The sequence below is a fragment of the Engraulis encrasicolus genome, unplaced genomic scaffold (genome assembly GCF_034702125.1).
Source record: "Engraulis encrasicolus isolate BLACKSEA-1 unplaced genomic scaffold, IST_EnEncr_1.0 scaffold_143_np1212, whole genome shotgun sequence".
Lineage (NCBI taxonomy): Eukaryota > Metazoa > Chordata > Actinopteri > Clupeiformes > Engraulidae > Engraulis > Engraulis encrasicolus.
This window is the reverse complement of record NW_026944944.1, coordinates 71200-89839: the sequence shown is the minus strand read 5'-3', so window position 1 is coordinate 89839 and position 18640 is coordinate 71200. Positions and strand designations below refer to the sequence as shown.

General features: G+C 43.3%; 1 protein-coding gene across 1 annotated transcript in view; it reads right to left on the bottom strand.

The window, feature by feature from the left end:
- The window catches only part of LOC134442295 (uncharacterized), a 31284-nt gene that overhangs the window by 6980 nt on the left and 5664 nt on the right, over positions 1–18640 (bottom strand). The window lies entirely within an intron of this gene.

Genomic DNA, 18640 nt, shown 5'->3' with positions numbered 1-18640 from the left:
GAGGGGAGAGGAGGGGAGGGGAGGCGAGGGGAGAGTAGATGTGGGACAAAGGTGTGGCAGGAAGCGAATGTCAACGTAAACAGATATTACACGCTTCGATATGGTCACCAAATATTTTGGGACTGTCATTTCTGTTATGCCTACACCTTGGAATTAAATCAGAGTCTTGTAGTTACACGGGTATATTTGATTTACCTCAAGGGTACCCTGTACTCAACTTTACAAACAGTTACCGGACACATGAGAATCCGGTGCCCATCACAAAAGCTACCACACTGGACAGAATCACGGCGGATTCTCTGTCTCCCCACGGGTCTCACAAACACAGGCTTCACACACATAGGAAATTGGTCTTACCTGAACTCGTGCATCAGGTCCATGCGCCGCTCTTTTCCTTCACTTGCATGCTAACGTTACTTTAGCCGGTGCTGTTCATCCAAAGCCCCAAACGTCGCCCCAAACGTCCAAAGCAATTTGGCATTGAATATGAGTAGCCGCGAGGATTTGTGTTTCGTGAGGCTCCTTAGTCCTTAGTAAATTGTTAAGTCGTAAAATCCCATGCGAATGGTCTTCCACACATTCTCGCCGGTTGCAAACAAGACACAGGGGAAACAACAAATATTTTCTGCAGTGTTGTACCACTCACTTTGAAATGATCGGGTAGTTATTCTGACCAGTCACCTGAGTAGCAAACCCTTCAGCTCTGTCGGTCCTCCATTCTTTATCACATATTTTCCCCTTGGAAATCCAACTTTGAGAATGCTCTTAGTTTCGTTATGAAATCCACTTGTAGCAGTCAAAGTGACCAAGCTAGCCAACAACACCGACTGACTGTATTGTGAACTTCAGATTCGCTATGACGTAACTGTCCAGCAAGACTCAACACCAGAAGGAGTCTGCGGCCAGGCTACTGCTGGCCTCACCATTGTATCTTTCAGTGGACGTTATGCCAAAGCGTCCAGAGTAAAGAAATGATAATCACACGTAGAAAATATTTAAAAAATATCAGGAAATGAGGGCACAACATACATACTTCTATTAAGTGTATAAAAACGTTTAATACAATATTACCAGGTTGCATTCACAGAACGAGCAACATGGCGCATGCGCACAAGCTTGTTAACGAGGGATTGCGCAATCCGGGCTGAGGCCAGTTCAGAGTTGGCCCAAATGCAGCATATTCGGAGCAATTTGACATGATATGGGCAAATATTACGATTTTGGCCACGGAAATGATTGAAAATGAGTGAAACTGTTTAAATACTGCTCAAATGGTAGTTATGGTACAGATGCTCGAAAACAATAGCTGTTATTGTTACTATTATTCACATTAACTGCATCTCATCATTCTCATCTGGAGCTGGTGAGGCCGTGCCTCCCCTGCCGTATTGGAGTGCACGTGCCTGGCTTACACTGTGCAACTTTTGCCCCGATTTCCCCCCGATTTGGCACTAACACGACTTTTTGGGAGTCGGGCCTATTTCTTGCTCAATCACAGGTCAATCGTGAGTCTCGCATCGTGCAGTGTACATGGCTTAACGACAAGCGATTTCGCCTCACGATCGTGCAGTCGCAGGGTCGCAAGAAAATCAAAACTGTTTGAAATCCTAGTCGTGCTTCGTGACTAAATCACACAGTTAAAGCAGTGTTACGATCCGATTTGACACTACACATGCACTAGTTAATAGGGCCGTGCAAATCGCTCTTGATCGCGTCCTCATCTCCACCCCAGGCGTGCATGTTCCCTCCCATGTTCTGCTCGCATCCGACCGTCGGCTCGTATAGTGAGTCGTGAGATATGAATTTTTAAATTTCCTCGTGCAGTGTGAGCAGGAGCTTAATACCCATGACTGAAAATATCGCACAGTGTATGGCCGACTGAAGCTTGCTTCAGAGTCCCATATAGTTTGATTTTTGTTTCATATTAAATCCATGATAAGGAAATACATTGCCAGAGAACGGGGATTCTATTCATGTTATTGCAATTACCTGCAAGCAGTTAAACCACTGAAACTGCATCTCTTTATTAATAGCACATCCAGGCCTGGACTGGCCATCTGGCGTACCGGGCAAATCCCGGTGGGCCCTCGCGCCTTTCGGGCCCTCGGAAATAATAATAAATATATATATATTATTTTAATTGTCTGTGACGGTAAAAAAAAATGACACATCGGGGCCCATTGGATGCTTCTCCTGAGGCACATTGGCCTAGTCCAATGAAATGCCCTGTTTCTCGAAGGCCCGCCCCTCCCTGCAGCACCTCGCTTCGCTTGACCCAACTGTCAGTATCAGCAGCATCATCCCAAATTTTGTTGACTTGGATGGTGGCTATTTGGTAAAAAAAGCTCTGGTAGTGGAGCAGAGGATACATTACGCAATATGGAGAAAGAAAGGTTATGACAAGCGCGTGGAGAAGCCAAAGCAAAAACTAAAAGAAGACGCAGAAAAATGTGCTAAAATCACAGACTTGTTCAAAGCTAAAAGCACCACCAGCTCGAGCTCAGCTAGCTCAAGTGCGGCCGTGGGAGGTGGTGAACCACACAGCTCGATCTCAGGTTGGGACAGTGGGGCCGCCGGTGCATCAACGAGTGTACAGGTGGTGCAGAATGAGGAGGAGGCTGCGACGGGGGAGATGGTTCGAACAGGGGAACCAGAGGAGTAGGTGGAGACGGAGATGCGAGACGTGACCCAGGGACAGGGTCCGGGAGATATTGAGGTAGCATCCCCCTCAACACACCCAGCTAGCTAGCCAGCCAATGGAGTGTAGCTATGCGCCGTTTCGGCGTTTCGGAATTTCCCATCCCTCTCTCATTACCCGAGAGACCAAATTGTCATCCTGACTTTATCAAATCAGTCATGAATATGTGTACCCATTTGATAAATGTCCATGCACTTGACTTGTAATGTTGCGCCAGCACATAGAAATCTTCAATTTGCCTTGAGCTGTCCTGTCACGAGGTCTATGCTGTGTTGAAGTGAAGCTAGTCTCTGCCCTCTACCCAATAACTACCCTGACTGGCTAGGCATATTAGCTATTCACCGCTTCGGCGTTTTTCCATTAATAGCCTGAAACTAAAGTTTGTCGTCCCTCTCCACTGGCTCAAATCAGTCACAAATATGTATTGATTTATTTTTTTAAACTTGTATTGTTGCTCGAGTACAGACATCCTCCATTTCTCTTTATGTGTCAGCTGCTGCCTGTCACAACCACTTGTGCTACTGTGTCTTGTATTACGTGTCAGCTGCTGCCTGTCACAGCCACCTGTGCTACTGTGTCTTGTATTACGTGTCAGCTGCTGCCACTTGTGCTACTGTGTCTTGTATTACGTGTCAGCTGCTGCCACCTGTGCTACTGTGTCTTGTATTACGTGTTACGGTGCAGCATCCCCACTTTCACTTTCTCAAATCCAACACATATCTTGCTTTAGTCTAATGCTTGTCGTGTCCTTTGCAACTATAGTTTTAAACTAAATGTATTTTTGTAATCTTTTCCTTCTGTAATGGCATAATGTCACGTCATTATCAAGACAGCTGGTATTATCTTGAGCTATCTCTCTGCATGGTAGATGGATAAGTAACCAGGCGACTTGCTGCGTGCGCAGGCGCAGGCTGCGCAGGCGTACTGTTTGTGAATCGCTGATGCTGAGAGCTGTGAATCATGATAGCTTGACTTTGTTGTTGGCAAGAGTGTCTGATATTTTTATAGGGCCTTTATGAGTTGCATTTTTCTGTAGTGGTCACGAAAAGGCTTCTTTTAAAACCATGCTAACACGTTTTGTTCTGGAAAGCATTACATCATTGTATGGATATTTCAATATCTTCATGGTTGAGGCGACGCGGTTTGGACGCTTCAAAGCGTATTGCACGTAACATCATCAACCTCTTTTGGAGGCAACAACTAGAAAGGTTTTGATGTGCGTTGGGAAAGGGGTGTGTGTTGACATGCCATTTAGTAAGCTCACTGACAGTATCTGTGGACTGGAGCAATTTGAAGCTGGAAGTATAAAAACATTTAACCTATTAGATATGGTGTGTGTGTGTGTGTGTGTGTGTGTGTGTGTGTGTGTGGGAGTGTGTGTGTGTGTGTGTGAGTGTGAGTGTGAGTGTGAGTGTGAGAGAGAGAGAGAGAGAGAGAGAGAGAGAGAGAGAGAGAGAGAGAGAGAGAGAGAGAGAGATATTGCTTTGCTTATCAGTGTTAAGGTGTTTAAGTTTGGGTCTGTGGTACCTGTTTTCAGTTTTTGCTCAAGGAAGAAAATAGTATGAATATTTTTTTTATATTGAGATTCACTGGCCATGAAATAATCAGGAAAATAAAGCTAGTTGTCCACCTCTCTCTACCTCCTACCCTCAAACATACTCAGAACTTCACATGCAGGATGAAGGGAACATGAGGGTGCAGAGCAGCTTTTTTCTCATTTAGGCCTAGGTCAAGTGGGCAAGAATAGCTTCAATGTAACAAAAACATGTAAACACCTTACAAGGGAAATGGAGCATAAATGAAAATTAGACAAAGGTTAAATAGTGACATTCCTGCCTCCTTGTTTTTATTTATCTGTGTATAGGCAAGCCAGAATGTTGAAATGGGAGGGGAAGAGTCCCAGGGAGATGAGCAAGCTACAGACTACTTTAGCCGCCCTCCGGTTTCAAAGATGCAGGCATTTTTTGAATTCCACCCTCAACAGAATTCCACAAACCCCGTTGTTCAGAGGCTCTTCAATCGATCAGACGACAAGGCATGGAAGTGGCTAACATACTGTGCCGAACGCCATAGTCTTTTTTGTTTTGTTTGCCTTGCTTACAGCAAGCCAACTGACCCCAGTGTCTTTATTCGAGGCATGCATGACTGGAGGCATGTCTACCAAAGAGTGGAGGAGCACGAGAGAAGCATGGCCCATCGGCAGTGTGCAGAGGCATATCTGTTGAACTGCTCTAGAGCGAACATCAGCCACCTTCTTGAGGGAAGTCAACTAGGCAGGACACCGCGAGCTGGTCAAGAAGAGACGGCAGGTGTTGGAGCGTGTGGTGGAGGTTGTGAAAGTCATCGGCAAGAGAGGGCTCAGCTACAGAAGCGAGCACAAGGTGGCGGCTTACCTCTTGGACAACAACAGCCTTGACCATGGGAATTTTCTGGAGCTCATTATATTGTTGGGGAAGTATGATGTTTGTTTAAAAGAGCACCTCAACAATATAATTGAGAAAAGCAAACAGATCCATGCTTCCGGCACTCAAGGCAGAGGAGCCCTGGTAACGCTTCTGTCGAAAACAGTGAATTCTGTTATTGATGCCATCAAGACCCTAATTGAGGAAAGGATTTCTGAAGACATCAGAAAAGCAGGGATGTTTTCGGTACAGCTCGACACCACGCGAGACGTCTCCGGCAAAGAACAGTGTTCTGTGGTTTTGAGGTATGTCACAGACACTGTCCACGAAAGGCTGGTCGCTGTTGTGCCATGCAGCTCAACAACTGGGCAGTCATTTGTGACTCTGCTGACGGATGTACTTCAGCGCCTGAAGTTGGACATGGCCCAGTGCATCGGCAATTCTACCGATGGAGCATCCAATATGCAGGGCCAATACAGAGGCTTCTCTGCATTAATGGCAACCTCGTATCCAGCACACCAACATGTGTGGTGCTATGCTCATGTTTTGAATCTCGTGTTGTGCGACACCACACAGTCAGTCATTGAAAGTGGTTCACTATTTGAGCTCTTAAATGACATTGGTGTATTCATCAGAGAATCATACACACGAGTGAGTGTGTGGGAGAAGGAGAGCCAGGACAAGAGGCACAAACGAATTTCCCCAATTGGGCAGACAAGATGGTGGGCCAAACACGATGCCCTGAAGAAGGTTTTTGGGAACTTTCAAAGACCAGATGACAGCCTTTTTGTCGAAGTGGTGGCCACACTCACTGGCATAATGGATCTGAAGACACTTCCATCGAACGCCAGAAACAAAGCCAGAGGATACAGAGATGGTTTGCTACGTTATGAAACAGTACTAACAGCTCAGTTGTTTCTCAGATTATTCGAGCTCACCTCACCCCTCTCCAAATACCTGCAGACAGAGGGAATGGACATTCTCTCTGCACACAGAATGGTCACCACAACACAAGACGCAGTGAAACAGATTGGCAGGGACTTTTCAACTGTGAAGGGTGCAGCTGACACATTCATGCACTGGGGCAATGAACAGCTGGAGAAGGTAGAGGGGCTGGATTTGGAGATGGAGGACACACTGCCCCAGAAGAGGATGAGACGCAAGAAGGTGTTACCAGGTGAGATGGCCCAAGATGAAAGCCTTAGTGATGCGGAGAAGGCTTACGAGGTCAATGTCCACAACCAAATTTTGGATACAGCCATTGAGGCCCTGCACAGGCGGTTCTTAACACATGGAACACTGTATGCAGATATATCGCTCTTACACCCCAAACACTTTCACCTCATCCAAACCACCACTCTCCCTGAATCATCACTCTCAGAGCTCAGCAAATGCCTGGTTGTGCACAACAGTGAAGCAACAGTAGCCAATCTCTAGGATGAATTGCGAAACTTGGCACAGCAATGGGGCAGGCTGGTACAATCGCCCTTAGATGACTACCCAAATAGAACAGTTGAAGAGATCCCAACAGACGGCCAAGAAGAACTGGACTTAAAGTGGTAGTTCGCTATTTTAGACATTAAGCCTTGTTTGTGTGACTTCTGGGGTGAAGCAGAGATGTTCTCATCACAATTTTGACATTTGGTGCTGAACGGAGCATTTGGGTATTCAAGACTGCAGCCCCCCCACCTTTACATTGACTCCAATGAAGCACTCAAGCAATCGATCATAAAATGGCATTAAACTTTCGTTTGCAGAGACATGAAACTCACCGAGTGGTCAGAGGTGGGCAGCGATACGTTGGCTCGAAAATCACAGCGAAATACGCTTCCAGAGAAGATATATTCATTATTGTCCGTCTTCATTGATTGTATTGGTTTGACTAGTATTACTCCGCGCGACCGGAAATGGGGGTGCGTTTGTTTACGTTACTATCTATGGTTTGTATGCAAGCTGTAGTTTTTGTAGCCAGTCCCGCTCAAAGATAGCCGTTCTACCTCGCTCCTTGATGTCTACATAAACAACACACTATCGCTACCTACTGGCTGGATGTCTACTGCTATTCAACGGCGTCTGGGGAAAAATTGGTCCGCCCAAATGCTAAACAACAGTTAGAAGGCACATTTCGCTGCAATTTTCGGGTCAATTTATCGCTGTCTACCAGAGTTCTCAACGGGTCGGGTCAGCCCGACAAACCCGATGGGTCCCTTGGGTTCGGGCCGGGTTCGGGTCGAAAATATAAGCATATGGCTCGGGTCGGTTCGGTCCTCGGGCTCAATCTTTTCCGCCCAGTGAAAAAAAAAAAAAAAAAAATCAGTTCTGCTGTTTACAGTGAATCATGGAGAAATTCCCCTTGATGGGTCAGTAAAGCTAGGCCTATCTATCTAAATATATGTAGGCCTGCGTAACGAAGGTCTGTCAGGCTGCTGCATGCAACGTTGCGCGCAGTGCTTAATTTGTAAATCACAAGGTACCGGAATGCAAAACAAACATGACATCACAGCGATGATGAGTTGGACAGAGGTCCCTGAACGCACAGAAAAACTACACTGGCTACAATTACGCAAACGAATAAAAACGGGGAAAAAAATCTTAGATGCAATTTTAACGATATTGAGTCCCATGTCAGCTCATGGAACCATACTTTTGTTTCTTAATACAAGGGACGGTTGGCAATCCAATGGCTATTTTAAACAACAGCCATAGTAGCCTATTAAATACTGTAATGACAACAACCAATATTTTTAGTTTGATCGCTAACTTTATGCTTAGTAGTCTCAAATGCAGTGCATGGAAATTATGCTTATGAGGTGAAACGAAGCCGAAGCGGTCTTCTATTACATAATGGAAAGGACAGTGGCTTTCCAATTAGGCTATCCTTTCCCCGTATTCACACAACGTTGGCATATGCGTATTAAACGTTAAATCCACGCTTTGTTGGCGACTTTGTTGCACATAATTTGGCTAATCCGCATGTGCTGTTGCGATATGCCACTTCACTATTTAAATGGCTCGTGCACCGATGGTAAGCGAGCGGCAGCGAAGACGGCGATTTTTCCGGTAGACTTGACTTGTCACACTGACTGTCTGCTCGCGCTACGGTCTGGTTGAAAATCCCCCCAGCCAATGTTTTATTTGGAGCGTGTAGGCCCTGTTTGAATGAAATATCACATTGTCTTTGCTGTTTTCGTGCTGTTTTCGACTTGTAAGCAACTGTCGGGAAGGAAAGGCGCGCACACACATGGGAGCGCTTGTCAGCCGAGGAAGATCTCATCCTCTCACTAGGCTGTCTGTCTTTTTTGCTACATGGCTTATCCATGCATCAACCGTAGCCCAGGTGCCACTAGAAATTAGTAGGCTATGTCCAAAACCTTGTGTGCCGACCAAAATTTGATGAAACTTTTAAACAATGTTTGGCACAGCCAGGCTTTCCATCTAATCCGCGCATATGAACAAACAAGGAGGGAGGGGCAACTTCACGTAGCCTACATTTAATCAGACACTCGGGATGGAAATGTAGTAAGCCTACATTTAGAAGTCAAAACAAAAGGTGGATAGATTGTTGTTGCCGTGAAGCATGAGGCGGTTATTGAAATCGCGCTGTGGATGATTCTGATTAAATAGCATTTTATATTATGTTTCTATTGAGGAAAATATCTTTTCACTAGGTTTTTAAGTGGGTTATGCAATTTACTGCACATAAGTGCCCTTAAAGACCCACCACAACCCGTCATTCTCCATAGGATAACGTGGGGAAACTCGACCCCCGACTTCGGGCCTCGGGCCGGGTTCGGTTAGATAATTCCAGTGATGTGTCGGGTAACATCGGGCTCTGGCTTTAAAAGCCACGGGCCGGGTAGGGTCGGGTTGACATTTTCAGGCCCGTTGAGAACTCTACTGTCTACCACTGACCACACGGTGAGTTCCATGTCTTCTCAAACAAAAGTTTAATGCCATTTTATAATCGATTGCTTGAGTGCTCTATTGGAGTCAATGTAAAGGTGGGGGGGCTGCAGTCTTGGATACCCAAATGCTCCGTTCAGCACCAAATGTCAAAATTGTGATGAGAACATCTCTACTTCACCCCAGAAGTCACACAAACAGGGCTTAATGTCTAAAATAGCGAACTACCACTTTAAGAACCAAAACCTGCATTTCGTGCAAAGAGTGCCCTGTGTGCTGCTACAAGATCCTCCTGCGATTTAATATGATGACACGTGCATACCCTCTTCTTGGTTTGGCATACCCTCTTCTTGGTTTGGCATACCCTCTTCTTGGTTTGGCATACAAGTTTTTGCTCACCCTCTCAGTTACTCAGGTAGCTTTTGAGCGCTCTTTTTCAACTCTCCGCTACATCAAAAACAGACTGAGGAACAGTCTATCAACCAGCAAGCTGGAAGCCTTCATGCTTATGGCCAGTGAGAAGGATGTCCTTGTGTCGCTTGATACTGACTCAGTGATTGACAGAGTTGCAGAGAAAAGCGAATTGATGAAGAGAATGCTTTTGTAAGGTAAGACAATATTTATTATTAGGGATGGCCATAATTAACCGATTAACCGATGATTGATCATTAAACATTTAGTCGAAGAAATTAATTTTCGCCGACGAACCGTTAAACAAAAACAAAACAAAAACTTGAATGTAGGTTGTTCTGCCTTCCATTTAATTCCATGCCTGAGTTTAGTTTCTCTCACGTAAATCCTATGGTGAATACCGCCACCTAGTGGACTTTCTCGCGGTACTGCGCCTTAAGCGCAACTCTACTTCCTGGTAAGTTGCAGCCAGTTTTTTCAAGTGTGTACTGCCGTAAAGCCACCGGACTTCATCTCTCCCGCAATTAATATCTTTTCACACTTGAGTCATGTTGTGTTGGATATTGTTTGTAACGAAATTGCATTGCTATTTTGAGGTAAATTTCGATCTATTTGGCTCTAGAAATGATGTTTTCTTTGCCTGGAAATGTTGGCTAATCTCATTCTACTTTCGGTTAGAAAATGACAAAGTGTACTGTAATTACTGCAATGTGAATTACAAATACAGTTAATCGACAACGTCCATGATGTATCACTTGAACACCGCGCATCCAAGCCTTGTAAAAGACAGCGGTGATTCATCTCAACATAGCCTCGCCTGTCTGCACCATTATGTGCCTTCGTTGTTGGCTCGCAACTTGAAGCCTCCCTCGTTTGCGCATTTCAGGTTTAACTTTTCTTGTTAATCACTTGAGACTTGTGTTGTTAATAAAAACAAATCCTCAAAGAAAAACATGATGTTTTTGATGTATTTTTGTTATACAAGAGTATAGGGCATGGTGGGCCTAAATGTGTGCTGTTTTTAATATAAAAATGTTAATGGTTAACCGATTATTAATCATTAATTCTCCCGACGATCGACGAAGAAATTTTCACCGTATGCCCATCCCTATTTATTATAATTAATATATATTATAAAAATAGTTTATCTCATCAATTCTTGGTATGAAATAATCTGGTTGTTGTTTTACTCTTCTCTCAGAATGCCCTTGCTGTTCACAGTTGGTCCAGTTTACAGTTCTGTGTTTGTTCTTGAGGATCATCGGAGGGCTACTCAGCAGTGTCCTAAGAGGTATGTACTGTTGTGTAACTATTTATTTTGGTCATTATTCCTGTTATACTGCTGTTAGTATGTATAACTCATGTTAATGTTTGTCCAAACATTTCTCTTTCAGTGTCTTTTCCTAAGGAATGTTCCAGTTGGTGTGTTCCAAGTGGTGTGGATTTCACATGCATCTGTAAGTGTTACACACCTCAATAACAAACATTCCTCTATAGTGTGCTAAATAAAATCATGCATGTTTATTTACTTCCACAGCTCCAACATGCATAAATGTTGGGATCCCCATTCTGTGTTTGCCAATAATAACCATGTACACTATCTTGGGTTATGCTGCCATCTACAGGTCAGAAAATGCAACAGCAAGTCAATGTCATAAAATAATGAATGAAGGGCAAACATAGACAGAAGCTAACTACTCTGTATAGTGCTATGTGACCTTGCTGGCTTCCACCTGAATAGTCATGAAGTCTATTATTTTTACTATCTTGACAATGCTGGCCTTTTTCTTCCCTTAGGACATGCATTATTTTAAGATTTGCCTCAACCTGATATGGAGTTCCCATTTTCTTTCAAATGGAGTATGCAGTGGATTAAGCATATCTGACATCACCTTTGCTTTTTGTCTCCCCCAGGGTATCATCAGAACACTGATTGCAGTTCTCTGTCTATCCTTTGCCTGTCTTTGCATCCTCCCTCTCTCTCTCTCTCTCTCTCTCTCTCTCTCTCTCTCTCTCTCTCTCTTTCTTTCTTTCTTTCTTTTTTTCTTTCTTTCTTTCTTTCTTTCTTTCTCTCTCTCTCTCTCTCTCTCTCTCTCTCTCTCTCTCTCTCTCTCTCTCTTTCTCTCTCTCTCTCTCACACTCTCTCTTTTTTCTAATTGTGTATATAGTTATATTTATGTATATAGTTTATTTCAATAAACCATAAAAATGACATCTCTTTCAGTGTCTCTTTGTCAAACACTTCATGAAACGGACATTTCGACACTGTCTCCCCAAGAAGGTTTTTGTGAGTAGTGATGAAGCATTTTTTCGATTGAGCTTTTTAATATAGGCTATATTATATACGATGTCATAAGTACCGATAGGCATCAGTGTCGGGCCCTCAGGCGTCAAAAAGTGCCCGGGCCCTTTTCAGATCCCAGTCCAGCCCTGAGCACATCTGGAGTGTCTCTGAAAGGGAGAAGGGAATGCAATGCATGCATCTCAGATGGTGGTTTAAGTCAGCGCATGCAGGCGGGCAAATGGGGAAAACGCTCGCTTAGCTCAGACCTTCACATGAACTTCAAGATTGTCAAAACATCGGCTCATTGAAAGTCTGAGGCTGCAACAAAGCACCTAGTCTGCATAGTGTGCAATGATACGGCCGAAGTTGTGTGTGTGATAGGGATGGGGTGGGGGTCAGGTGAGGTGCAGACAAAGTTGAGAGGGTTCACCAAAATAACACAGCATTTAAAAAATGCGTCGCCAGAGAATGGGATACAGGAAATGTGACATCACAACCACGGGACGCGGAGAAAAACATCCAGCAAATGTCCGAATTTATTTAGCCTACAAAATTTCCTGCTTCTGATTCTAAAAACTAACGGGTAACATACCTTGCTTTGACTATTTGTCAAGTATTAAAATAAATAGGCCTAAAGAAAAAAATGCATGCCGCCTATGCCTTCCACTATGCCAGTGCAAAGGCCAGCATGACTTCATTTCTACGTCTTGCAATGGATTAACCAAGAAAAAAGCAGCTGGAGTCAGAGAACAGGAGAAAAATAATTAATGTGAATCTCTGTTCATGGTAGTCTTACGCAGACAACCAATGGAAATGACCTATGTAAAACAAAAAGGGGGTTGTAATGTACAACCGTGGCGTTCAAACTACTGGGTTATTCGCAAGGATAAACTTTCTAAGAATAATCATCGCAAGCATCCCAACATTTGCGGAATGGGAATGGGCAACGACACAGCCCATCCAACTAAACTACAGTACGCGCCCTGCGCCTCACTGCGGACATGACACATGATACATATTTAATGCATTACAGGATGAAATGAGATGCGGCTTACAACTGCTGAAACAACAATTAGGCAACAATTTAATCTCCACGTGTGTTATGTGCACGCATCTCTCTGCACCCAGTTGAACCAGGAGAGCGCATAGGCTTGGTGTGTGCATGAGAGAGAGAGAGAGAGAGAGAGAGAGAGAGAGAGAGAGAGAGAGAGAGCGTGCATGCTATGTAGAGAGAATATTTCCCCAAGCCCGTTCTGCACTCAGACATGTTACATAGGCCTGTTGGGTTCATAGGTGTGCACGCTGTGCATTGTGCGCTGTATGGCCATTTGGAATTGGGTTATTGGCAGAATAGATGTAAATGGGTCGGTCAAAAAAAATCTGATTTGAGCATAAAAGGTGAAGAAGGTGGGATCAGGAGAAGGTGGGAGTTGAGGACGCCTGTATCTGCTGCACAGGGTGCATTCTAACCTTGACAAACTAGTGCTGTTAGAATCATGTTCTTCGATTTCTCCATTGCCTTCAACACAATACAGCCACTCCTGTTGAGAAACAAACTACTGCAGATGGGAGTGGAGATAAAGCTGGTGAACTGGATTACAGACTACCTCACCAGTTTGTCAGACTAGGTGACCTCACATCAGAGACTGTAGTCAGTAGCACTGGAGCTCCACAAAGAACAATGCTCTCCCCCGTGCTGTTCACCCTGTACACCACTGACTTCAACTACAACTCGAAGACCCGCCACATGCAAAACTTCTCGGATGACACAGCCATTGTTGGATGCATCAAAGATGGGCAGGAGGGGGAGTACAGGGGACTGGTGGAGAACTTTGTCAAATGGTGCAGAACCAACCAGCTGCGGCTGAACACCACCAAAACCAAAGAAATGGTGATTGACTTCAGGCGAACCATCCCACTAGCCAGGTCCCAAAATTCTAAAAGAGCTTTAAATAAGAAGGTGTAGCATTTTTGAGGAAAACCAATTCAAGAGTTGAATAACATAACATATGATTTTTGATTTTTTGATATGAAAAACATATGATTTTTGGGTGCTGAATCCATTTCTGCCGTATGCCGGTTGTGAAAAGTTACGGTTTAGCCGTAAACAGCAAATTAAAAATGGCCACCGCTATATTTTGAGTTAATGCGATAACTTTAGAACGGATTGATGGATTTGCCCCAAATCTTGTGCTCTAAAACTCTTGAACACATATATGAACAGATTTTGGAGATTTTGGAGAACTCTTTCAAGATGGCTGACTTTAAAGATGGCCGACTTTTTGTTTGGGCTATAACATTGGAATGGGTAGATGGCTTGACACAAAGTCCAATGGTACGTGCTAACACTATAATAGGTCAATGAACTGATTATATTTTAGAGGCTAACACTTTCAAGATGGCTGACTTTCAAGATGGACAACTTTTTTGTTAGCACAATAACTTAAATAGATGGAAGGATTTTCACCAAATTTTGTCTGCTACCACTCTGTAATTGGTGTACTATATGAACTGGTTATATTTTGGATGCCAATTCTTTCAAGATGGCCAATTGTCAAGATGGCCAACCTTTAAAATGATTGATGGAATTGTCCCCATAATTATGGTCTAGCATTCAACCACATGGATCTGGGCTGTACATGGTCAAGTTGGCAGTAGTTGCATGTACTAACAGTGTTGGGAGTAGTGCGTTACAAAAGTAACTAATTACTGTAATGCATTACTTTTTTGAGTAACGCAGTAATGTAAGGGATTATAGGGGAAAAAACGGCAATATGTCCTCGTTACAATGCAAGTAACGTGCACATTACAACGCACGTGTTTCACCTAAATTTTGTGTGGCTATTTTGCGAGATCAGCTATTGCATCTGATACGTCCGCGCCTAGATTCAATTTCTAAAGTTCCACGCAGAGCATTGAACTTCCTTGTTCACGCTTCGTCTCTCGAAATGGCAGGCTGACAAAGGATGACCGAACCAGAAGATCCAGATTGCTCGTTTATTTTCAAGATGGGTAGCCTATATGCCCACTACTTTGACTTCATTGAAAATAAGGACACCAAGAACATTTCAGTTAAATGCACACTGTGCTTGAAACCCAAACCGCTTTCCACGTTGAAAAACAGTACAAACAATTTGAACATTTGAAGAGGTGCCATAGCAATACCAAATTAGTCAGGAAAGGAGGGGATGCATCCCATTCGCACAAGACAGGGACAGCCATTCGAAATCCATTTGAAATGAAATATCATACGTTCGCCTGTCAAAGTAGGGAAATTGAAAATGCTTGCTGTTGTTACATCACTCTGTATCACTGTAAATTCCAGCGCAATAGTTGCATGAATAGAACTAGGCTAGCTGTTTGCGCAAGTCGCAGAATGTGCTGACTGAGCGCGTGTAAAGTTGTTCATGGTGCTGCAGACCCAAGAAGGCTTGTGCTATAGACTATGCAGACGCCTTCGAGTGTCACTAAAAAGGAAGAACAGAAGAATGCTTAATGCGTGCAAATGATACAGGGGTGTAACATTCTCCTAAGCACCTGAGCTCACTTGAAATAGACCCAGAAGACATGGGAAACTGTCCTTTGCTTACAGAAGTCAGCAGAAGTTGTACAAGTCCATTCTTTTTGATTAATTTATAATACAGCATTGCACATTCTGTGCTACAGTGAAAATGGACCATCCAACTTGTGTTAGTGCTAACTGATGGCATGTGGGTGCAGTAGTGCATTGGTTAAGATGTTCTCACTCATCTGTAGAGTTGAATACAGTGCTGAATGGTATAAATGGGTTTTAAACAGCATGAAAAGCCACTCATGCATTATATTTTGAAGGGAGATCTTCGATTACTGCCACATAGTAAGGTCAAATTGCATTCTCTACTATGTTTTAACAGTTTGGCTCCATCATAAGGACCAGCAGGTGATAAAACGGTGGGCTTTTGGTCAAGACCTGTCACACTGTAAGCACTACAGAAAGGAACATTGCAAAACATGACAAGGAATACACCCACCATTTAAGCTGGTGAAATCATGTCCAAGAAAGGAATTAACACTGTTTTTTATATAAAATCATCTCATTGGTTAATGTATTTAACTGTTAAGTGTTGTCTTTTGTTTTGTTTTTAGTCGTCCTCGACATTTGCTGCCTTTTATTGTCCCCGTCCCAACTCTTTTGAGACGTGTTGCATTTATCAAATTAGAAATGAGTACATATGTCCCCCAAAACAATATTTTTTCTCGGTTTTAACACTTAATATGTTGTCTTTTCACTATTCTCCATCTAATGAATAGATTGAATGTTTTGAAAATGATAGCATTTTGATTTTATTCACTGTTTACCAAACGTCCCAACTTCACCGGAGTTGGGGTTTGTACAAAGTACAACATTGATTCACCAATAGAATACTTAATCCTTTCTCTTCTTACCACACCTTGCCATGCACACCAGCGCCGTATTTTTTGATCTATTACGGACACATGCAGCACAGGCTCCGTTGCACTTGGCTAAAACATAAAGCCATCTCACTGCACTACGAGTTTGAAAATTATTATTGACAAAAGAGCAGATGCATTGCTACAGTAGGCCCATTTTGAATATTACATACAGCCCACCAGGGAAAATGTCTTATCAATGAACGAAAAAAAATATTGCGAGGATACCAGCCAGTCAGTTTGCAAGCTCGTGGCTCGCCTGAATCATGTGACTTCGTGCGGAGATCAGTTTGTCACTCACTCACAACTCTAGAACTATTCTTTACGCGTGCTTAGTCAGCACCGCGGCGAGCATATTCTGCGACTTTGCGCAAACAGCTAGTTCTATTCATGTAACTATTGCGCTGGAATTTACAGTGATAGGCTACAGAGTGATGCAAGGACAGCAAGCATTTTCAATTTCACTACTTTGACAGGCGAATGTATAATATTTTATTTCAAATGGATTTATTTCAAATTTAGTGATGTTTAGTTGATCAAAAGTGAGGGGGATGCAACGTACTCAATCCCCCCCCGGATACCCTGCCGTGTCCCTGTCTCGTGCGAATGGGATGCATCCCCTCCTTTCCTGACTATTTACTTCCTTGACTTCAAATCGTCAAATTGTTTGTAGGCTTCTGTTTTTCGACATGGAAAGCGGTTTGGGTTTCAAGTACAGTGTGCATTTAACTGAAATGTTCTTGGCGTCCTTATTTTCAATGAAGTCAAAGTAGTGGTCATATATACCCATCTTGAAAACGAGCAAGCTGGATCTTCTGGATCGGTCATCCTTTGTCAGCCTGCCATTTCGAGAGACGAAGCGTGAAAGAGGGAGCAATGTTCTGCGTGGAACTTTAAAATCTCTGCGCGCCGCGGATGTAGGCTATCAGATGCAATAGCTGATCTTGTGGTGATCCGCGAACATTGTATAAAGAAAACAAAATACCCACACAAAATGTAGGTGAAATAATGCGTTGTAATGTGCAAGTTACTTGCATTGTAACGAGGACATATTGCAGATTTTTCCCCCTGTATTACGTTACATTACTGCGTTACTCAAAAAGGTAATGCATTACAGTAATTAGTTACATTTGTAACACGTTACTCCCAACACTGGTTATTTTATGTCTAAGTATGTGCGTTATGTCTCGTGGGCAATTTCTTTACTTATGTTTGTGTGTATGCTACTTGACACCTTAATTTCCCCCTGTGATCAATAAACGATACTCTACTCTACTCTACACTATGTTCAGCATTCGACACCATTCGGCCCTAAAAACTCCGCCATAAACTCCACCAACTGGGTCTCAACACCACCCTGTGAAACTGGACTGTGGACTTTCTCACCAACCGTACACAGAGGGTCAGAGTGGGCAACAACATCTCCTCCACTCTGTCCATAAACACAGGTGTGCCCCAGGACTGTGTGTTAAGCCCTCTGCTCTACACCCTGTTCACACATGACTGCTCTGCCTCCTCTCCCTCCAATCTGATCGTCAAGTTCGTGGACGACACCACCGTCCTGGGCCTCATCACCAACAGCGACGAGAGGGATTACAGGGCAGAGGTGCAACATCTGACCCCATGGTGTGACAGCAACAACCTTGCTCTTAACATAAAAAAACAAGGAAATGATTGTGGACTTTAGGAAGAAACAGCCTGAGCATCACAAATCCCTCTCCATCAGTTCAGAGGTGGTAGAGAGAGTCAGTACTTTTACATTTCTGGGGGTGACCTTGGAGGAGGACCTGTCCTGGGGCACTCAAATCGCCTCTGCTGTTGGGAAGGCCCAGCAGCGCCTTTTCTACCTGAGGAAGCTGAGGAACTACCACATCCCCAGACCACTGCATGGATGCCATCAAGAGTATGAATCTGAATTTCACCAAAAGAAACATGCTTGTCAACATGTACTGTGACTGCTGAAGCAGATCATGATACTCTCTATAGGATTTCATTCACACACATCTAGTTTACTCAGGTGCAGACTCAAAATGTAAAAGTTCAATGTAAGGCAAGATGAAATGCATATTGATGACCTCCCTTTTTATCCCTTTCAATTTCGAGAAGGACAACACGGACCCTTCTCAGAACTCTCTATGAGTTTAACATAGGGGTGTACTCACTTTTTCCAGCGTAATTTTACAAAATTGTACAAATATGTCATTTAAGTTATACTATTGACCTTACTTTTCTGTCATAAGCTCAAAAGATGTTGTTTACATCACTTAGTCTATGAGCATTTTGAGAATAACTTGTGTGTTTATTAATATCTTGTTCAAAATGTTACTTTTCAACAGGGGTGTACTTATTATTGCTGTGCACTGTAGGCCTACTTATAGTTATATTCATTTGATTTTATATTCTGTTGTTCTAGTTATTTTTCAATTTTAATTGCTCATGTGTTTACAGAACTTAAGTCATGTATATAAAATATTGTGTAAACAACTGAAAAGAGCTATCAGCACACAGAGA